The 23,813-nt window shown below is 40.2% G+C and overlaps 1 long non-coding RNA gene across 2 annotated transcripts in view; it reads left to right on the top strand.

Annotated features, from left to right (window-relative positions):
- LOC137167669 (uncharacterized) overlaps positions 1 to 23,723 on the top strand; it is a 31,266-nt gene extending 7,543 nt beyond the window's left edge. Inside the window, exons 2-4 of one of the 2 annotated variants that reach the window (XR_010924163.1) lie at positions 7,514 to 7,726; positions 10,104 to 10,258; positions 22,703 to 23,723. This is a non-coding gene — a long non-coding RNA (uncharacterized lncRNA). The remainder of the gene's footprint in view (positions 1 to 7,513; positions 7,727 to 10,103; positions 10,259 to 22,702) is intronic. The other variant, XR_010924165.1, reaches the window with a different exon arrangement.
- The last annotated feature ends 90 nt before the right edge of the window (positions 23,724 to 23,813 follow it).

Here is a 23,813-nt window from a genome sequence, read left to right as displayed (position 1 = left end):
AGGTTGGCAATCCTCTTTTTTATGTATGGTTATTTTTGTACTGGGAGACTGGTTCTTCAAGTAGCAGAGGTAATAGACTGTTTATTTTAACAACGGGTTTTATTTAAGCATAGAATTTTGTGATATGATTTATATTGTTGCTTTTTTTTGAGTGAGCCACAATTTTGAAGTGCTTTACACATGTTAAATTTTAAAAGAACTACTTTTATTATGTCTAGGGTTGTTGTATTTTGAACTATTTGTTTGTTATTAGGTGACTTTTATAATGTTATTGTATATTTTATTTTAGGTGTGGTCTTTGGGTTAAAACATTTTTTTTTTTTTTTTTTTTTTTTTTACAATAGGAATATGTGGCACTGTTATTTGTGCAGCTAGTTATTATTTTTATACATGAATAAAATGTGTGATAGATAAGTGTGTGACTGATTTGTGCTCCTTGCCTGGTGATGACAATGCATGATTCACAATTCTGATTTTTTTGGGTTTGGTTTTTTTTACTCACCCCATTCAGCAGGGTTAAAAGGAGGATCCACTTTAACACTGGCCAGGTCCACCTCCCGTGTACCCTGACAATTGCCATAGACATAGTGGCAGGGGCTATGTATGGCCCCACAATCACAACAATGAGAACAACAACAGCATTCACACAGGCAGTTACAGAATTTACACGAGGCTTTTTTTTTTGCAAAATTAGTTTTAGATCTCCCTTTGATTTGGCAGTCCACTTTTCTTCAGGCTCCTCAGGTGCTGGAACACTTTTAATTCTGGTGTGGTGAGTCCACCCCTTCTCAGCTGTCCGGATGGAGCTTTCGGTGGTTAGTAATACTAGATAAGGCCCCTTTCAAGCTGGTTTTAGGGACTTTTTTTTTTATACTTTTATTAATACTTACTGTTTGGGTGCGAGTTTATGGACTGGAAATTCTAAGGGAGGAGTTTGTGGTATCAAGGCTTCCTGTCGGAGAGAAAACAACTGCGACAGTATTTGTATAACAAAACTTTTTGCAGCCTGGTCATTGATTAATTGAGTTTTTTTATTTTTTAAAAATTTATACATAGGCATTCTATATAACAACTCAAAAGGAGACAGCCCAATGTCCTGCCTGGGTGCTGTCCTGAGTCTCAGTAAGGCCAAGGGAAGGACCTTGGTCCATGGTAAATGGGTTTCCAAAATTAGTTTTTTTTTTTGTTTTTTTTTTAAGAGCAATTTTAAGTTTTTTGTTTGCTTTTTTTAACTTTTTTGAACTTTGGGGATGCTATGGAGTATGTAATTTCCATTCTATTTCCAGAGCTTGACTCACTCTCTGGAGTACTTGGCCAGTGAAATGTGTTTCACAGTCACTGTCTACTGCTTGGACCATTTTAAAACGGGGTACTATTTGTTCCAACAAGATTTTAGACACCGTTTTTGTTTTTGCAGACACGGTAGGGTGGGCCTCGATCCACCCCGTTAGGTGATTTACTAATACTAAGCAATACTTTATTTTTTTTGACTAGGGAAATTTTGTAAAATCTACTTGAACAAATTGAAACAGTCTTACTGCTAATTTTTTTTTACCCACAGTGTTTGTTATTTTTTGAGACTGATTTACTTTCTGGCAGGGTATACATCTCATTACTATATGCTTAGCAATGGCATAAATTCTAATAGTGCAATATTTATTTAAATGGGCTTGCACTATTTTTTTTATATTTCAATAACTTTTTTTATGTAAATAGGACAACACTTTTTTAGCTAGTCCTTTAGTTAGCCATACTGATTTACTTTTTTTTTTGATTAATTGTATTAGTTTTATTTTTACTTATTTTTGGACTTTTTTAATGGTTAAGCTCAGGGATCCAATTAAATCCCTGCCTAACAAATTTATATATTTTTTTATATATACAAAGTCACACTAAACTTTAGGGCCTCCTTCCTCTTTTATTTGCACTAAAATAGGTTTACAAATTGGGGATTGTATTACATGTTTTTTAATTTTTTGTGCTTGTATAGTTTTTTTTTTTAATTTTTACTTCTTGAGGTAAATAATTTAAAGTAGACTGCGTAGCCCCAGAATCAACTAAAAAATCCACCTTTTTTCCGTACGGACCAACCTTTAGGATTATTAAGGAAAGCTGGTCCAAAAAAAAACAAAAAACCCTGACTTTATAGAATCATAGAATATTAGAGTTGGAAGGGACCTCAGGAGGTCACCTAGTTTAACCCCTGCTTAAAGCAGGACTAACCTTAGCTATATTATTCTAAACAGGGCTTTGTCAAGCCTTAGCTTAAAAACCTCTAAGGATGGAGATTTTACTACTTTTTTAGGTAACTTATTTTAATGCTTTATTATTTTTTTAGTAAAAAAACTTTTTTTTAATGTTTAATTTAGACTTTACGCCCTGCAACTTGAGACTGTTGCTTCTTGTTCTGTTATTTGCTACCACCGAGAACAGTCTAGCCCCATCTTCTTTGGAACCCCCTTCCAGGTAGTTAAAAACCGCTATTAAATCTTCTCTCACTCTTCTCTTTTGCAGACTAAACAAGCCTAGTTCTTTCAGCCTCTCCTCATAAGTCTTGTGCTTTAGCCCCCTAATCATTTTGATAGCCCTTCGCTGCACTCTCTCCAAATTGTTTACATTTTTTTTGTAGTGGAGGGCCCAAAACTGGACACAATACTTTAAATGCAGCCTCACCAATGCCAAATAGAGGGGAATAATCACTTTCCGTGACCTGCTGGCAATGCCCCTCCTAATGCAGCCCAATATGCCATTAGCCTTCTTGACAACTAGGGCACACTGCTGACTTATAGCCACCGTTACCCGCAGGTCTTTTTTTGCAGAGCTGCTGCCCAGCTCGTTGGTCTTCAGTCTATAGCTGTGTTTTTTTATTTTTTAAACAGCATCAGGTTTTTTATTTTTTTTTCCCCCTTTTGTTTTGGACATTCCCTTTTTTAGTGTCCTTCCTCCTTGCACCAGGCACATTGATTTGGTCCAAGCCTGAACCTGTCCCGGTTAACTACTTGACTTTTTTTTTTTTTTCGGCTTTTATACTTTTTTTTACTTTTTTTTTTTATCCCTCTTCCTTTCATTGGCTGCTTAACTTTTTGAATGATTTGAACTATTAACTTAGCCTTTTGCTTTTGCTTATATTTTTTTATTTTTTTTGATATATTTTTTTTGAGCCTTTTTTACTTTGTTTAATTATTGTTTTAATTTTTTATTTATTTATTTATAATTTTATTTTATTTTTAATATTTATTATTTTTTTATACTTTGATTTAAACTAAATAATTTATATTTAAGTTACTTTAGTTAGGTTTATTTATAGACCATTCTTTTAGGAGAAGGGCCCTTTCTCCCTTAGAATGGCTGCAATGAAACCAAGAATTTACTTTTTTTTTTTTTTTTTTTTAATTAATTTTACAACTTTTAACTTTTATTTTTTTTAGCTTTTATAGGGTTAATTTTTTTTTTTTTTGTTTTTGTTTATAATTTTTTTTTTTTTGCAGCAGGCTTATTTTGTTTTATACACACATTTATTTTTAAAACATTAAGTTTGGGTTTTTGTTTTATATTTGAGAGATTTTTAATAAACCCCTTATTTCCTTTGTACTAAGAGGAGTATATTTATGAACATGCTGAGCTGTTTTTTATTTAAAATTAGTGTATTCCTCCCGTTGCATGATAGCAGTACTGTGATGTGCAGAGGAGTTACACTTTTTTAGTTTAACCCTTAAAGCACTATTTTTAATTTGGAGTTTTTTTTTAATTTAAATTTATAGTTCAAAATTGCCTTTTTTTTAAGCTTTTTTTTATTTTATTAGACTACTACAACAAACTGTCTTTTACACATACCCGTCCATTTATCTTTTACTATAGGTTCCTGAACCTTTACTTTGTCACTTGGCTTCTCAAACTTATTTAAATGTGACAACTATAGTGGTGCAGCCTATTTTTAAGGCTGCAAGAATACTTTGTTAATTGCACAGTGGATTTTTAATGTGCTTTTGGCTGAGACAGCCACCAAGCCTGATTTTAAGTTTTACACTAGGGAGGGGCAGGCTCCTGCATTGTTGAAATTTACAAGCAGGGGATTTAACAGGCAAGCACTTTTGCTTGCGCTGCTGAAACTGACAAACAGGGATTTCAACAGCCCCCCCCACAGACTTCTTGCATGTTGAAACTGACAAAGTTTCCTTGGGTGTGCACCCCCGATATTCACAACAACAATAGCATGCTTACTGTTATTCCCACACAATTTTACAAAGCAATAAATATTTTTCCAGGTTTCCTAACAGGAAAAATTGGGGTGTCACAGAGAATTCGAGTAGGCACAATAATTTCTTGTTCAAGGAGAGATATAATCACAGGACGTATTTTTTTTGTATGATGGATATTTTAGGATCCTGTCCTTGTTTAAGAAATACAGCCAAAACAGAATTTTCATTTTCACAAGGTAAACAACAAATTAATCCCAACTGGTAAACAATAAATAATACAATCAAATTTTATAGAATAAATCTTTTTTAAAGAAACAGATAGTGATTTAGACACCAGATGCGGCATTAATTGGTTTACATTCTTCCTTGATAAGGGAATAGAGAAAACTCCTAAACTTTTAAGGTGGATTTGCTGACTCCAGTGTCTGAGAAGTGTCTATAAAACATTTTACTGGTTTCCCATCAATAAGACAAGACACATAAAGACCTAATTAATCTATTAACAAAGAGGGTGCATTAATGAAGTTACTATTCCCCAGGCTGTCTTAATAATTTTCAATTTTTTTTTTTTGGATTTTTTTTTTTTTTACTTGGGATTCATGCAATCTTTCTTTAAAGTTTTCACCCTGTCTGCATTTTATTTTTAGCCCCCCTTTCTCCTTTTGGCCATAAACCATGTTGTTCGAACCAAAATGCTTAAGGGCCCGATCCTTATTTTTTACAATTTCCCATTATGTTTACCCACTCCCTCCCCCTTTCTCAAAGGTTTTTAAGAGAAACGGAGAGAGAGAGAGAAGGAGAGAGAAACAGAGAAAAAAAATCTCCTCTCTCTCTCCTGAAATACTTAAGGAAGCACCTAATTACAAACAGTCTTCAAGATCCTTTTTAACACACTTACTATACCACATAAGAGAAGTCTGACTGCCACTCAGAACTTCTTTAGAGAAACCTGCCACTCAGTATTTCTCTCCCTTCCCATGGTAGAGGTCTCTTTAGGAGTCTTATTTTCGTATGTGTAAGTATCTATCACACGCTTCGACCGTCACCGACCAATCTCCTCGCGGAGGTATGGAACTGCGGTTCAGGTCTCCACACTCACTTCGTCCCGCTGTGGACGTCTTACACAACACCTTTTTAGACCATCTACCTACTCGACTAACAAGGTAATACTCAAACGACAAACCCCTTTTTGTCTTTCTTACCTTGATCCGTGCACAGAGTTGCCTGGTCTTAGCGCGCTCCTTTTTCTTATGGCCCTCTACGGCCTTGTATCCTCTAGGCCCTCTACGGCCTTTTATCCTTTACAATTAGTCTTTACCCGACCCGGTTCTCATCGGATTCCTTCAGCCGTGGCAGAGGCGCCGTCCCCGAGATAAGCCTAGGACTGTTGAACTCAACAGGACGCGTCTTCCAAGACTATAGTCGGGTAACCGTCTCTGGAGGCTGGTTCGAATCCCCGGACGAGATCCCCAAAAACTGTAAGAAATACCTTTGACTAAAAAGGTTTTAAAATAAAAGAACATCGGATACGGGTAAAGAGTAAAACAAGAAAAGTACTTTTTATTTCTTTAACAGGTTTGCAAAGCTGGGCACAACTCCAGAAAAAAAATATCTGAAAGGAGTGCGCCCCTCCTTTATTATTCAGCAGTATATATTTTTTATCCTGGCTGAAAGAATCCCTCCCTTCGTTCCCCATTGGCTGGGTACTAAAAGGTTTACACTTTTTTTGACTGCCTACTACATACATGGGTTTTTTTATACAAACATCTTCACATGTTCATGCTAATAAACTAATTTTTTATGCAGGGTGTGTGATAATATTCTAATACTTTATTACGCATGCATCTTTTAGGGTGCCTTTTTGACCTCCTTTTAACAGGATTGTTTAATCAGGAGTTTTTATTTCAGAAAGGCAATTTTTAACTACTGGGCCCGTTAATTAGCTAAGTTGGCACATAACTTTAGCAAAAGCAGGAAGGGGGTAGACCTTAGTTTTTTTATTTTATGGTTTGCCCTTTATTTGTATTCAGGCACTTGATGTTTGCTTGGCCTTTAACTTTTTTTTTATTTATTAGTTCCCCCCTTCTCCCTTCTTTCTCAAGCATTTTTTAGGCTTGAAGCTGATTAAATAACTTTCTAAGTTAATATATGCATATAGCAAAAGTATTACTTTTCTATACTTACAACTATTTTATTTCTTTTAACACTTAACTCTTTCAATTTGGATTGGTATTTAATACAGCTGTTGGTTTTACTGCAAAGTGCCTGCATGGTGTTCACTTGATTTACTGATTAGTGCAGCTCTTTAGAGTTTCTCCTCACTTACACATACTGGGTTTTTATTTAACTAAATAAACTCCGTTGGGAAGCAAGAAGTTTTTCTGTGCTTATGCTTTTAAGACAACTAAAATCTCCTTTAGAAAGTGTAGGTAATCAGAAAAAGCCTAGGAGAAGTGGTAACCTTACTGGTGCCGCAGAGAAGGAAAAGGAAGTGCATGGTGAGCTTGTACAAATGTCCCCCCAGTGGTGGTTCAAGGAAAACTGCGGGCACCTACAAAGCCGTTTGATTGGAATCCACCTACATGAAAGGTCCAAATATCAGTGTGAGTTTCTTCCTCTCTGTTCCAACCATGTATCCTGTACTATGGCAGGTGATAGATCGAATAAGGTAATGGGTAAAATGTCCATTGCCAGAATTGAAGGGGGTATTCATGGAGAGTATTAGGGGAATGGTGAAGTAAGATCCCCTATTAGGAAAAAGGGGGAAAGGATAAACTTGTGGTATGCTCCAGGTGGAATTACAACCACAGCAAAGACAACCCAGTTTCCTAAAAGGCTCACGTTATTACTAATGGGCTCTGCCAACACAAAACATCATGTAAAACCAGACCAGAAGTGGTGAACATCTTGCTGGTTGCCCCTGTTGCTGAAGGTGCCTTTGTGGCTTTAGCTTAGCAACAATGGCAGTACCTATTCTGAAAATGCCCCACTCTTTATGAGATCCAGATTGGTCCCAAATGGCATCATTGGTTTATTACTACTATTGTTAAATATATGTATTTTTTTTTCACATCAGTAATGCTGACGATAGGCGGGCTACTTACTTCTAATAGTTTATTTTGTGTTAACATCTTCAACAGTCATTGTGGGGTTTGTTTTCTCAGTCTGGGTAGCTCAATCACTTTAGAGAGATGAGGTGGAAGATGCACCATTCACCTGGCAAAACCACCCAGAAATTCTCTCTCTGGCAGGCAAAGCAATCAGGTAGTTGGAGTTCTCCTATGATTTAATTTTTGTACTTTTTTATCTTCCAGGGATATTTAGCCTGGCAGTAGAGGTCCGTTTCCTCTGTCCCTCAAGGGACAATGCCCTGAAGCTTTCCCTCAGATGACATACTTGGAGACTTCTCTCAAAACAGGATTCTCCTTTGATCCACCCTTGTTAAGAGATCAGAATAGCTCCCTAAAGTCAATACAAATGCCAGAAGATACAGTCAGTGAAGCTGTGTTCTAGCCTGGCCTCAGAAGGTGAGCTCTGCTTTAACTGCACCAAGCCCACAAACCCTTGCTTGACCAGGGAAAGGGTCACAGATATAAATGTGCACAATCATTGTCGTCTTCCTCACCTCAGCCTGATTTATTTTATTTTTTTGTCATGGAAGACATGGGGAAGAAAGAAGGACCTAAGTCTAACTGAAGTTAAACATTCAAAATTCCCTCTTCTGTTTCTCAAGCATGTCACCTCCTGTTAGCCAGAGCACCTCTCTCCAAACAAAAGAGGGATGACAGCTTCCCATGCCTATGTGAAAATGGAACCATGACTCCCTGAGGAGAAGACTAGTAACTAACTCTTTGCTCCCACAGTGAGAGCATATGGAGGAGGATGAAAATGATTTTTGAAAAGGATCAGTTGTCTAATTTAGTTTGTTTCCGCTAAGGCAGAGAACGAAACCATTTCCCACCTATACTATACCTATTAAGGCGCAAAGGGCAGTGCTGATGTAAATGGAAGCTGCCTCAGCCAAAAGAGAAGAGGACCCATATGAGGGGAGAGGAAAAAAGAGCAGGAAAACACAATGTTTCTTCCCCTTCCTTTTCTAATGAGTGGGGGTGGACTGAAGGGAGGGTAGTTCTCAGACTATGAGAAATAGATTGAGCAAGACATACAGACTCTTTTTCCATGTGATAAGAGGTTGTCCATACCATTGGTAATCAATCTATTAAAACACCTTTCTTAAGTGAAACATGCTTCCCATATAGCTTCCATACTTACTTTTAAAGAATTAATTAGATAAAAGAGGCTGAGCAGGCAATCTGTAAAGTGCTGCACATTTCAGGATCCTAAAGATCAATTGGTGTTGGTTCCTAAAATTGTTGCTGAGGTGCTTCACTTGCCCAAAGCCTATAGTCCTTCCTTCCTTCAGAAGGGCCTCTTTGTCCCTGAAGATATGGTGGATGGAAAAGCTAAAGAGGCATTGAGAAGGACCTTAGCGCAATCTGCAGCAGCAATGTAGGCACTGTTCTTCCACTGTGTTTTTATCAGAGCTACTATTTCTTTGTCAATGACCTTAAAACACAAGATCCCAATAGGATGTTTTAAAAGTTGCGCGCACAAGAAAATATTACAAGTTTCCAGGCAGTGGTCTTGTGGTGGTTTTTTTTGTTTCTATGGTATCTAACTAAGACCTTTTCTACACTATGGGGGCTATCATGGCTTAGCTTCACTGCTGTAGCTATGCTTCTGCAAACCTATAGTGTAGACTCAGCTGATGGTGATGGAAGGTGTTTTTCTGTCACTGTACTGAGTGGGCGGTAGGTACATCAATGGAAGCAGTCTTCTGTTGACATAACTGGGTCTACACTGGGGGTTAGGTTAGCATAGCTACATCACTCAGATGTGACTTCTTCACAACCTTGAGTGACATAAATTTTAAGTGTAGACACAGCCCTTAGCTATCTAGCTGTGTCTGTGGTCTGCACATCATGCTCAGACAGCTACAGCATGCACCAAGATGACTAGTTCCAAATTATTTTGGGAAATGAGCAAATATGATTGCAAACAATCCCTTCTGCCAGACTTTGATGGAACTGGGAGGATCCGAGATAAAATATTAATCCTGAACAGCTCTTTCACTGACAAGTTCACCACAGGGGCAACCAACAAGAGTATGGAAAAAATTAATTCTCAAATAAAAACTAGTATGTTTCTCTAGAGATCAGGACCCAAAAGCTAGCAGAATAGATGAACTATCACACAGAGTGTGAGACAGCCCCTTTAAGGGAGCTGTTGCCACTCAGGTGTTACTGGGGCTCAGCTGTTTAACAAGAGCATGTTGAGAAATGTTGTCCTCAGGAAGGGTGGGTGAGCAAAAGGAGTCATGTTGCTAGCAGGATTATATAAGGGAAGCCAATAGCTCAGTTAAGAGATAAGGAAGTGACTCTAGAGAGAGGGAAGGTTTGGGGAGTTGCTCAGCACCAGTGTGCTAGGGAAATGAGGACTGGGAATGAGCTGTCTTTTTAGAGAACAGCTGAGAAAGGGCCAATGAGGAGGCTTGGCCTGGGATAGAGGTGAGGAGGTGCTTATGGACTGAGGAAGCTAGATAAAGTGGCATAGGAAATGGCCCCGGGAAACAAGGATGGGGCGAAGTGGGAAGTTAAGGATGTGCAATCCACCTATAACACAGGGTAGGTATTAGTCCCCCTATGCTATCGCCCTGGGAGATGGTGTGGTTACCTTGTTGGTGAGGGTGAGTGTTTAGCCCAGGAGGTCTGGAAGTTGAGTCCAACAGAAGGGCTAAAGACTCTACGGAAGAGAATAGACCCTTAGAGGCAGGGCTGTGCCCTGAAAAGAGTATGAGGTGAAAGAATGTTTGTTTAAATTGCTATTATTTTACTTTCTGGACAGGGTGAATTTCCACCTCAGTGCTGTGACTCACTGAAGACACCTACCTAAGAGCACCACAATGGCCTATCAGCGTGGGACAAAGGCCTAGACTGATGCAAAGCCGTAGGGAAACTGAAGCAGCAGAGTCCTGGAAGGCAAGAACTTGTGAATTCAAGGTACTGAAAAATGTTAAGGTAACAAATTATAAAGAACAAGAACACGCGAAAGCAGCATTATTCTTCATAGCATTTAATTTTCCCCATGGTTTCTCTGTCAAAGCAGAGATTGCAGTGCCCAAACCCATTTTTGAAACTCAGAGACTGAACTTATTTTTGTCATGTTACACCCCAGTCTTGACTTCTCAAATCTATCAGTGTAGAAACTCAGAGGCAAATCCTAACAGAATCTGGTCATTTAAAGTAAGTCACTAGATGATCAGTGTCTTCCAGAAATGATTCTACAGCACAATAATATGCAAGAGAAAATGATATATCATGGGACATAGGGATAAGAATAAGATAAGAAACAGGAATAAACCAGCCATGCTATAATTCCTCCAGGAGATCTTCCATTTAATTCAGGATTCAGTTCCTAGAAGATCATAGAGATGCAAGGTTGCGAAGGGACCTCAAGCTGAGAAGTCCTGCCCCTTGCAGTGAGGCAGGACCAAGTAAATCTAGACCATAGAATCATAGAGTTGGAAGGGATCTCAGGAGGTCATCTAGTCCAACCCCCTGCTCAAAGCAGGACTAACCTCAGCTAAATAATCCCAGCGAGGGTTTTGTCAAGCCACATCTTAAAAACCTCTAAAGATGGAGATTCCACCACCTCCCTAGGTAACCCATTCCAGTGCTTCACCACCCTCCTAGTGAAAATTTTTTTCCTAATGTCCAACCTAGACCTTCCACCCTGCAACTTGAGACCTTTGCTCCTTGGTCTGTCATCTGCCACCACTGAGAACAGCCTAGCTCCATCCTCCTTTCAGGTAGTTAAAGGCTGCTATCAAATCCCCTCTCATTCTTCTCTTCTGTAGACTGAACAAGCCTAGTTCCTTCAGCCTCTCCTCATAAGTCTTGTGCTCCAGCCCCCTAATAATTTTTGTTGCCCTCTGCTGGACTCTCCAACTTCTCCACATCCTTGTTGTAGTGGGGGGCCCAAAACTGGACACAATACTCCAAATGCAGCCTCATCAATGCCGAATAGAGGGGAATGATCACTTCCTGTGATTTGCTGTCAATGCTCCTACTAATGCAGCTCAATATGCTATTAGCCTTCTTGGCAACCAGGGCACACTGCTGACTCATATCCAGCTTTTTATCCACTGTTACCCCCAGGTCCTTTCCTGCAGAACTGCTGCCTAGCTCATCGGTCCCCAGTCTGTAGCTGTGCATGGGATTCTTCCTTCCTAAGTGGAGGACTCTGCACTTTTCTTTGTTGAACCTCATGAGATTTCTTTTGGCCCAATCCTCCAGTTTGTTTAGGTCCTTCTGTATCCTATCCCTATCTTCCAGGGTATCTGCCACTCCCCCCAGCTTAGTGTCATCTGTAAACTTGCTGAGCGTGCAATCTACCCCATCCTCCAGATCATTGATGAAGATATTGAACAAAACCAGCCCCAGGACCGACCCCTGGGGCACTCCGCTTGTGACCGGCTGCCAGCTAGACATGGAGCCATTGATCACTACTCGTTGAGCCCTATGCTCTAGCCAGTTCTCTATCCATTTTATAGTCCATTCATCCAAGCCATACTTCTTTTAACTTGCTGATAAGAATATTGTGAGAGACAGTATCAAAAGCTTTGCTAAAGTCAAGGTATATCACGTCCACCACTTTCCCCACATCCACAGAGCCAGTCACCTCTTCACAGAAAGCAATCAGGTTGGTCAGGCATGAATTTCCCTTAGTGAATCCGTGTTGACTGTTCCTGATCACCTTCCTTTCTTCCAAGTGCCTTAAAATGGATTCCTTGAGGACTTGCTCCATGATTTTTCCAGGGATTGAGGTGAGACTGACCGGTCTGTAGTTCCCCGGATCCTCTTTCCTTCCTTCCTTGAAGATGGGCACTATATTTGCCTTTTTTCCAGTCATCAGGGACCTCCCTCAATTGCCACGAGCTTTCAAAGATAATAGCCAATGGTTCTGAAATCACATCAGCCAACTCCTTCAGCACCCTTGGGTGCATTGCATCTGGCCCCATGGACTTGTGTATGTCCAATCTTTCTAAATAGTCTTGGACCTGTTCCTTTAGCACTGCGGGATGTTCACCTCCTTCCCATTCTGTGCCACCCAGTACAGCAGTCTGGGAGCGGACCTTGTCTGTGAAGACAGAGGCAAAAAAGGCATTGAGTACCTCAGCTTTCTCCACATCCTCTGTCACTAGGTTGCCTCCCCCATTCTGTAAGGGGCCCACACTTTCTCTAATCTTCCTCTTGTTGGTAACATACCTGTAGAAACCCTTCTTGTTCCCCTTTACGTCCCTTGCTAGCTGCAACTCTAATTGTGCTTTGGCCTTCCTGATTTCATTCCTGTATGTTTGAGCAGTATTTTTATAATCCTCCCGGGTCATCTGACCAAGCTTCCACTTCTTGTAAGCTGCTTTTTTGTGTTTAAGCTCACCAAAGACTTGTTAAGCCAACCTGGACTCCTACCATATTTGCTATTCTTTCTGCACATCGGGATGGTTTCTTTAAAATACAGCCAGCTCTCTTGGATTCCTTTCCCCCTCATATCAGCTCCCTGAGGGAGTCAGTCTGCTTTTTTAAAGTCCAGGGTCCATATCCTGCTGTTCTCCTTTCTTCCTTTTGTCAGGATCCTGAACTCGACCATCTCATGGTCACTGCTGCCTAGGTTGCCACCCACTTCTACTTCCCCTACCAAATCTTCCCTGTTTGTAAGCAGCAGGTCAAGAGAAGCATTGCCCCTAGTTGGTTGCTCCAGCACTTGCACCAGGAAATTGTCTGCAACACTTTCCAAAAACTTCCTGGATTGTTTGTGCTCTGCTGTATTGCTCTTCCAGCAGATGTCAGGGTGATTGAAGTCCCCCATGAGAATCAGGTCCTGTGAACTGGAAACTTTCCCTAGGTGACCGAAAAAAGCCTCATCTACCTTGTCCTCCTGGTCTGGTGGTCTATAACAGACACCCACCACGACATCACCCTTATTGTTCTTGCTTCTAAGCTTAACCCAGAGACTCCCAACTGGCTTATCTCCAGTTTCATACTGGAGCTCAGAGCAATCGTAGTGCTCTCTTACATACAGTGCAACTTGTCCACCTTTCGCCTCTGCCTGTCCTTCCTGAACAGTTTATATCCATCCATGACAGTGCTCCAGTTGTGTGAGTTACTCCACCAAGTCTGTTATTCCAATCATGTCATAGTCTCTTGACTGTGCCAGGACTTCCAATTCCTCCTGCTTGTTTCCCAGGCTTCTTGCATTTGTGTATAGGCACTTGAGATAACTAGCCGATTGCCCTACTTTCTCAGTGCAATTCAGGAGGCCTCCCTGTTGCTTCCTCCTCCTTTTGCTTCCTTGTGGTGTCCCACTTCCCCACTTACCTTCCTGAAGGCATTCTTAAAGACCTCCAGTTATGGGGATTCCACAATCTGTCTTGGTAGCCTGTTCCAGAACTTAATTACTCTTATAGTTAGAAAGTTTTTACTAATATCTTATTGAAATCTCCCTTACCGCAGATTGTCCAACCTTCATGGACATGGAAAACAATTGCCCACCACCCTCTTTATAACAGCCCTCAACATATTTGGAAACTGCTATCTGATCTCCCCCTCCTGCACCTACCCTCTCCATATCTTCTTTTCTCAAAACTAAACATGCCCAGTCTTTTTAACCTTTCTCCATAGATCAGGTTTTCTAAACCTTTTATTATTTTTGGTGCTCTCCTCTGGATTCTCCCCTATTTTTCCACACCTTTCCTAGTCTGGCAAGCAGAATTGGACACACTACTCCAGCTGAGGTCAGATCAGAGCTGACTAGAGGGGAGCAGTTACTTCCTATGTCTTGCTTGCAACCCCTCCGAGTTTTGTGTCATCTACAAATTTTATAAGCATATTCTCCACTCCTTTTTCCAAGTCATTAATGAAAATATTTAATAGCACCAGACCCAGGACTGACTCCTGTGGGACTCCACTAGATATGTCCTCCCTGTTTGATAATGAACCATTGATAACTAGTCTTTTTGAGTATGGTCTTTCAACCAGTTGTGCTCCCACCTTCTAGTAATTTCATTTAGACCACATTTTCCTAGTTTGCTTATGAGAATGTCATGGGGGACTTTTGACCAAAGCTATACTAAAATCAATGTATATCACGTCTACTGCTTTCCCTCTATCCACTAGGCCAGTAATCCTGTGAAAGACAGAAATTAAGTTGGTGTGGCATGATTTTTTCTTGATAAATCCATGCTGGCTATTTCTTATAATCCCATTACCCTCTAGGTGCTGACCAATTGTTTAATAATTAGTTCCGTTATATTTCCAGGTATAGAAGTTAGGCTGACTGGAATTCCCCAGGTTCTCTTTGTTCCCCTTTTTAAAGATCGGTACTATGTTTGCCCTTCTACAGTATTCTGGGACCTCTTCCATCCTCCACAAAGATAATTGATAATGGTTCTGAGATTGCTTCAGATTGTTCCTTAAGTACTCAGAGGTGAATTCCATCAGGCCCTGCTGATTTGAATACAGCTAACATATCTAAATATACTTTCATGTGTTCTTTTCCATTTTGGCTTGCATTCCCCCCCGTTGTTAATATTAATTGTGTTGAGTATCTGGTCATCCATTAACCTTTTTAGTGAAGAGTGAAGCAGAACAAGCATTAAACACCTCCGCTACCTTGATGTAAATGTCAGCCCTTCCTTACTCTGAGCAACACACAATGTGATTCCAGAGGTCAGTCGAACTCCATGATATCCTATTTTCACATATGGGATTTTAACTTGATTCTCCCAGTCTTCACCTTGGCACTGTTTGAACCTCTAATCTAGAAGGACTCATACCTCCTAACAGTTGAAACTGGCTTCTGTGATACTCACAGTACCAAAAGTCAACATACCTTTTCATAAGTCTCATAATAGTACAGTTCTGATTTTGTCCTCACCTGGAACTTACACAGAAAATATTTTGTGTGCTATAGAAATTCAAAAGCCCTGGAAGTAACCCAAGCTAGACTCTCTAACTTAGAGCACTTCAGCATTGTTTCTTGTCATAAAATTGTAAGAAAATAGAAGAATTGTCCATGGCAGCATGATGTTGCCAAGTGGAGACCCATAGGACTTCAGGCAAAAGTATTCTAAAAAGCAACAAAACCCATGCTCCAAGGGTGATTCTTGCATTCTGGGCATTGAAAGTGTTCATGTCAGAACTGCAAAAAAGATCTGCGAAGTGTGGCCTGGAATCTGCAGGCACCCAGACATGCCTTGAGAGGAGAGTGTTCTAGTGAACAGTCTCCAAATGAGGATCTTCTAAGGCCCTTTCCCAAGGCCTAGTCCTTTAACCCTCTAAATTGTGTCCTACTACTCCATATTGAGGCTCAATACAAGCAGTGTGCAGAAAAATGGTAACTTATTTCCTTATAATATCTCCAGTGATGTGTCCCACCCACCGTGGCATTTAACTTGGAGGAAAATGAACCTCCACTCAGCCTCCCTGTTGGCTCAGTGAATGGTTCAGACTTTGTATTTATTATGCCTACGTTCAGTTATTTTGGAGTTTGAAGTGAGATGTTGTTGCAAATTATTAGCTAAACATTGCTGGTTAAATGTTTTCACAGCTTTGAAAGAATTCTTCTAGTAGTTTGTCAGATACGTGGGTTCAAAGCCATTGAGCTGGCCCTGATATGAAAGGAAGGATGGTTTTTTGGGTTTTTTTTGTTTTGTTCCCCCACCCCCAAGATGATCTTTTAAGAGGAGGGGGAAAAGGGTTGTATTTTTTCGGAGAACAAAATCATTAAGTTGTCCGGTATGGTTTCATGTTAGTAACTTCTGGGAGCTTTGTGAGGATATATAGCTTGGAAGGCTTTCTGAGGTCTGTGCAGGGCCTTAGGCTCTCATTGACTTCAAATTAGGTATTTGCATCGGGCAGGATCACACCCCCTTAGCTGGAAAGCAACTGTAAGTGTTGGCATTAATGTCTCCAACAGAGTGTATTTTACTTGCTTGACCCAAAGAGGGAGATACTTCCTCTGATGTCAGAGTAACAGAATGAAGAAATTAAAAGGAATCAGAATCATAAGCAAATTGTTTGAACTTTACTTGAAGTAACATTAGAATATGAAAGCTTTTTGACAATCTTGGAGCACAAATCCAAAAAAGAGAAAAGCAGAGATCCTTTCTTTAACAATTCAAAAACATACATTTCTATGTTAAACAACACTCAATTTTAACGCAATATATACTTTATATTGACTTTAGCAGTCATTTAATAATCAAAGGCTGTACAAACTTATTTTTACCTTGATGGGTTTCTTTAGAGTTTAAAGTAAACCCGCATATTTGAAGCAAAACAAATTATTTATTAAAAAACCAAACTGACAGCTACGGCATATGTACAGATTATAGAATCTAACGTTTTTTGTTTTAAAAGAAATCACCTGGATTTCTACAAATGTGACACAAAATGATGCATGAGGTAACTTTTTTCAAATTCTAGGATCCCTGTACCATGCTTCCAAATGGTTCTCTGACCTGACACCTCAAGTCTTTGTAGAAAATGGACTTTGTACCTGGAATGATTACCTCACCCTAAAAGACTTCTAGTGATGCCTTAGTATGTGAAATATCCATCTGCCTAATTTTGTCAGCTTTAGGTTTTAGCCACCTTTATAGCATGCGGAAGAATTGTAAAATGTGAGCTTGTTGCCTAGAGATCTGTTAAGTGAATTGACCGGGGTCATATTCACAAGTAGGGCCTACTGCCAGCCTTGCCTCTTCCACTTCTGTCACTAAGTTGCTAAAAACCCTGCTTTGCAATGATGCACCGATGTCAAAAGCATCATGCTATATAAGTGCCCCTCCCCCTGCATGCCTCTTTCTTGAGCAGGAGTGTTCAGAATTAGCAACACCCATTTTAAAACTATTTACTGTGATGAACCTGGTACTGAGCTAAACTCAAGTCAGTTTTAGAGGACCCAAAGGCACAATTAGAACACAAGAATGCTGATTTATTTATAGGCATTTCTGTGGTGCTGCTCCCTGTCACACCCAAGTACTTCACCACCACTAGTAAATCTCTCTTCTCACAACACCCCATATGAGGCAGGGGAATTTGACTGTTTCTCTTACTATTTTACAGACAATGGCAGCCCTTGACATCACAAAATTTGGCCAAACCCAACATAAGCTCTTTCACTGAAACTGATATTTGTGCTGAGTCATTTCCTCCAGGGCGCTTTCATGAAACCTATGCTGACAGACCATGTCAATACTGATTCCCTGCTCTTGTGAAATTAGAGTGGCTCTCTCCTTCCACATCCATCATCTTTAGGTCTCGGCACTCCCCCACTCTTTTCCCCCCCATTCTTGTTTTAAATCTCAATTTTCAGGCTAGGTTATGGATGAGTGCAGAAGGAGTGGAGAGAGGAGGATGCAGGCACCTTCCTCCTTTCCCCATTGTCCAGATGCCAAGGGCTGCTGCAACTTCTGCCCTAGTGTTCCCCACCATAAAGCTTGGAGTTGGCTAGTGCCAGCAATGATGTTAGGTGCCCTGAAAGGCAATAATAGAGGAGAGGGTGTCATGGTCCAGTCTGCCCTTCTGCACCGGCCCCTGGAGTAAGGCCATGCACATTCTGCACACTTTCAATCACAGTGCCTTCACTTGGCATTCACTCCCTAGGCACTCCCAGAAACATCCTGATTGAGATTGCAAAAATGTCCCTAGAGCTGCTGGGCTACAAAGTTCCTCAAACAAAGTTCCAGCTGTTTTTTTTTTTTTTTTTTTTAAAGGGGGGGCAGAATAGAGCCCTTAGTGTTGAATTTTAGCTCTAGGTTGGGATTCTGTAATCTGGGGCTATGGGTGCTCTTCTGAGTTCTAGGACAGAAATAAGAGTAGCATGAGGGGATGGACAGGCAGAATCCCAACTGCTAGGCTGAGACCAGATATTGAGAGAGTCAAGGTTTTTCCCTACATCTTCCTTTGAAGAGTTGGCTCTAGGGAGGACTTCTAATCAGATTGCAGGTGGTGATGGAATGGCAAGGCCTGAAGGAGGCAAGGGAGGAAAGAGCATAAAATAGTCACTGTTTTAAAGTGACTATGAGTTTCCTGCCCACCATCCTGCTAGGGGGAGTTGCCAACCTTTTTCAGCAGACAGATTCTGAGAGGGGAGGGGTCCTCCAGGCCAAGTCACATCTGTGTTTGTCATCAGAGGAGCATCCACAGGCCCTCATCTTCAAGCAGGAGATGAAATCTCCGGTAGCCAGCCCCCTAAATTTGATCTAAAATTTAAACACCAACACGGAAATTGACAGACAAAATCCACAGGCTAGGTAGGGGTTTACTAGATCAAAACTTTAGTGAAGTGGCAGAGTGGTGGGGTTCGAAACAGCAACACCCTCCTTTTATGATTTCTTTACCCTTCCCAGTTTAAAAATAGAAGCTGGGTTCCTAGTCATCTTGTGCGTTTGCTATACAGTAATATACAATATATTGCAGCAAGCTTAGGTCAAGTCTGAGTTAAGCAAAGTGCACTTTCAACTATATTACTTAAAAACAGTGATAGACTGAAACATGTAATCAGAAGCCAACTATAAAAAGGCATATGTACTATCACGCTTTTGGAGACCATGCTTCTATAAATATGATCTACCTGCCAATGAGGTGACCCAATCAATAATGTCTAAGAAAACATTAAAAATACTGATGGTAGCCTCTCCATCATTTCACTATGGCTCAGAAAAGAAACTCATTTTTAGCCTTACTAGGAGGCTCCACCATAGTTAGATTACCACTGACCTTGAAGAAAAAACACTGAATTGAGGGTAGTGAAATGGTATCCATCTCTCTCTCATACACCCACCCCCACAGGACTATTCTAACTTAATGTTATTTCAAAAGAATTGCCAACCTTTTTCTTTCTTGTGCTTGCTGAATTGTGGGCAAAGGGGTTATTATTCCAACTATAAAATAAGATTCCTCCTAATATTTTTAGTTGTCTTTCATACCTGATTTATTTCCCCTCCATCCCAGGTAGTGGAGCCTTGGTTGTGGGGGAAAATTGAAAGGGGAAAAGAAAATGACAAGACTGCTTGTGGGAGCAAGGTTTCCCTCAGATTTTCTATGTATGTGTTACAAGGGAACATTTTCAGAAATGTTCTTTTAAAAATAACATTTGCCCCACAGAACCCAAATGACATATGAAATGGAGGAATAATTGGCATGTAAGATTACCTATAGGGTGCAGGCATTTTTAACTTCTGTAGTAGAGAGGTAGCTGAAAAATTGCAGTGTGGTTTTTCAGTATTTACTTGCATCTCAGGATGAAGATAGTTTATATTATCCCTTTCATAAATGATCTGATTTAGGGGCAGAAGGGATGAGCTATAGGGCTGGTTTTCACAATGTGGAAGTCTAGGTAGTCAGTGGAAAAGGATGTGGGCCTGGCTTATGCATGGATTTCTTTACTATGGAACATGGATAATTTTTTTAGGATGCCTTCCTCCACCTCTTGAATTGGAGCCCATCAAAAGCCAACGATCAGCTAGAGGCAGGAAACCTTGGTAGGGCCATCATAAACTTAAGACTGTCTGTTAACCCAACAACCCACTAAGTCATGTTGTAGGTTAGAAGTACAACAAACCAAGGTTCAGATTCTCCTATACCTTTCACTGTCTTGTGCTACTCTGGTGATGGAAAGTTTAACTTGGTGGGTAAACCACCTTTATTGCTGCTTTGCATCACTAGAGCAGCTCAAAGGACTGAAGGGTAGAAATTAATACTTGCTTTTCAAATAGCTCCCTCCAGGCACTTCTTATTTTTATCCTCCTTCCCAACTCAGCAAATTAAATTAAAAATGGATCCAGAAAAGAACTTATTTTAATCACTGCATTACTTGATATTTAATCAACACAAGGACTATTTTCTTGAGGGTTGTATCTTCATGCCATGACACTGCATCAGTGTGGAATTGAATCATGTCACAACTCCCAAAAGAAGTGTGTAACTCTTCTCCGATCTACTGAATACTGGGATTCTCTCCTATCCAGTGCTGGGTGATAGAAACTCTTGTCAATGGGGTTTTGACATTATTCATTTATTTGTATGTGTGGTGATAGCATGATTTCAAAACCATAATGAAATTTGTGACAAAGGGCAAGGAAAGATGACACTAGCACTGTGTCTGAGGCAATGCTAGGCTAATCTTGGACATGGGAAATGTCCATGTGCCATTTCAGTAGAATAATCGGATACAGAAGGACCTAAACAAACTGGAGGATTGGGCCAAAAGAAATCTAATGAGGTTCAACAAAGAAAAGTGCAGAGTCCTCCACTTAGGAAGGAAGAATCCCATGCACAGCTATAGACTGGGGACCGATGAGCTAGGCAGCAGTTCTGCAGAAAAGGACCTGGGGGTAACAGTGGATAAAAAGCTGGATATGAGTCAGTAGTGTGCCCTGGTTGTCAAGAAGGCTAATAGCATATTGGGCTGCATTAGGAGGGGCATTGCCAGCAGGTCACGGGAAGTGATTATTCCCCTCTATTCAGCATTGGTGAGGCCGCATTTAGAATATTGTGTCCAGTTTTGGGCCCCCCACTACAAAAAGGATGTGGACAAGTTGGAGAGAGTCCAGCGGAGGGCAACAAAAATGATTAGGGGGCTGGAGCACAGACTTATGAGGAGAGGCTGAGGGAACTGGGCTTGTTTAGTCTGCAAAAGAGAAGAATGAGGGGGGATTTGATAGCAGCCTTTAACTACCTGAAAGGGGGTTCCAGGGAGGATGGGGCTAGGCTGTTCTCGGTGGTGGCAGATGACAGAACAAGGAGCAACGGTCTCAAGTTGCAGTGGGGGAGGTCTAGGTTGGACATTAGGAAAAAGTTTTTCACTAGGAGGGTGGTGAAGCACTGGAATGGGTTACCTAGGGAGGTGGTGGAATCTCCATCCTTAGAGGTTTTTAAGCTGAGGCTTGACAAAGCTCTGGCTGGGATGATATAGCTGAGGTGAGTCCTGCTTTGAGCAGGGGGTTGGACTAGATGACCTCCTGAGGTCCCTTCCAACTCTAATATTCTATGATTAAAATCATTAATTTTTTTGCCTTTTGCTTAACTAATATTACCATGGTACTCTCTAAACTATGTAATGCTAAGAACTTGCAAATGAGTAATTATGTAACACGCTTTATTTGCAAACTGTAAAGGTTTTAGTGGCATCCACTAAACTGCATGTGCCTGCCTGAGTAGCATTTTGCTGTGCTTCAGTCCTGTTCTTCCCAAACGCCATGACTAAATCCCCCTTTTACAGAATATTTTCTACCTGATATTAAAACAAAATTCCACTAAAACTCGCCAGTAGTTCTGCAGTCATTCTGAATACTAAAGAAGTAGTTGTCTTAGCCAAGGTTTTCTTTCCTTGAGGCTTGCTTTACATTGCCTCCTAGAGCACTTCTGCTGTGTACAGAGCAAAATCAGAGAATATCTTGGGCCCTCTTCTCACCTCCTGGAGTTCAGTCATCCTCTGACTGAATGTCCATAAAACTGTATTTCATTCCCCTTCAATCTAGCAACTTGAAACACTATTTGTCTACTGGACTGGTCTCTCTCTCTCTCTCTCTCAGAAGGTTATGCATTTTTTAGAACACTTCTAAAAAATTGCCTGGAAGTCCATCTAATATTAATACTATGGGATTCATGTAGTTTGTATCCATGCATCAATAATCCCTACTAGCTATAACTTGGTAGTAATTAAAAAAAATATAAAGGGGTTTGCAAGGTTCTGCCCATAACTGATGAAACTCAATTAAGCACTGATAACCCACAATTGTGGTTAATCTGTCACATTCTTAACATTAAACCCTTAACTGGACAGAACTGACCCTTTCATTTTCTAATTCCCAAATTTCTGCAACATGCCTCTAAATGAACAGAGAAGTTTGCAACCTATTGATGGCAGAGAGAATAGGTGGCCTATTGTTGAACTGTAGCAGAGCAATGCCAAGGCTAGCCAATGATCCAATAGTACATTCTGGCCTAAACAGTGCTAGGCAGTCTCCCATCCCCACTGATGGGCCGTTTCTAAATACTGGATCACAAGTGTCTAACAAAGCAGAAATCAAAGGAATCTCACCACACTGTTTAAATAACAGAAGCCACCCTTCAAAATGTTGTATTTTAATGACTAACCTTAAACAATTTTTTTTCATGCACCAGGGTGTGCCATGCACTCCTGGCATTCATCAACCAACTGCTGCCATGATTATTTTTCATGCCAGCAGAAAATAATACTGAGGCAGACAGCAATATTTGTTCCACAAAGGAAATATAAGATGACAAAATAAATTAACTCAAGATGAAAAGAAAACTAATGAATCCTCTGTTATCTCTCCAATCCTATGACCCTTTGGGTGGACCTCGAGTTAGCAAGCAGAGGACTTACTGTTCTTCCCTTGTTTATCTGTGCAGGGGAAGGTGAGCTGTTTACTTGCCAAGAAACCTAGAGCCTTCTGCATCAAGCCAATTCTTTGATAAGTGTGAGAAAACTACTTCGAGCAGTAACAAATGTTTCCTCAGCATCAGAGAATCTGCAAAGGAAGAGCTCAAACAAAGTAGCGTAAGCCAGTATATGTATTAAATATCCAATAATCAGCACTCATCTCGTTTTCAGTCATGTAATGCAGGTTCACACATGGTCTTACACTTATGCTGCAGAATACAAATCTGCTTTTTTTTCCCTCTTGTAATATAGTTTAATTTTAATAATTTAGCAATTTCCAACAAATCTATGAAAAGACTAGCATCCCTGTAGATTCACTTACGAAAATAGCATACTGCCTGGTTCTTTATAGTGAAACCTTCAAGGGGATAATGTTAAAATACATATTTGCCACAATGATAGCCTACTAATAATGGGACAACAATGCATAAGGGAGGCTAGTGGAATTCAATAAGGTCATTTTAGGAAGGAAAAAAATATTGGGAAACTTTCAAAGGTGCCTAAATGATTTAAAACTCTAAGCACTATTGACTTTCAATGAGACTTCCATGCCGAACAGGCTTTTGTAAATTTTACCCATTACCAATGTCAAAAATTGTGGCAGAAGAGCGTGTTCTTCATAAACCTCACATGGGTGTGTGTATAACTAATACATGTTCATTGCAGTACAGATTAGGAATCCCATTTTTTTACAAAGTTTTAAATTAAACCATGTAGTGTAGAAACATTAGTTAGGCTGTAACTGCAACAATACAATTCAGGGAAATGTACAATACATTGGAATGGGAATTAAACAGAATCTGTTACACAAGCCAGAGCTGGTGCTATAAAAGAACACCTGAAATCTTGGTCAAACCCTGGGATTCCTTGCTCACTGATTTTTATAAATTCAACATACAAGGAGTATTAAACATTTTTCTCCATAACTGAAATTTCAGCTTAGTTGCTACAATAACACTTGCTTAATGCGTTCAGTTGTATCACCAAGAATTTGGTGTTTGCAATTTGCAAAAACGTCTAGCTAAATGAAAAGCTGTAGCATTGAAATATTAGTTTTTTTTAACGTTCTTGATTTTTAGC

The sequence above is a fragment of the Emydura macquarii genome, unplaced genomic scaffold (genome assembly GCF_026122565.2).
Source record: "Emydura macquarii macquarii isolate MOO-44397 ecotype Brisbane River unplaced genomic scaffold, CSIRO-AGI_Emac_v2 contig_320, whole genome shotgun sequence".
Taxonomy (NCBI): Eukaryota; Metazoa; Chordata; order Testudines; family Chelidae; genus Emydura; species Emydura macquarii.
The sequence above is the reverse complement of the archived record's forward strand: the minus strand, read 5'-3'. Positions and strand labels throughout refer to the sequence as shown.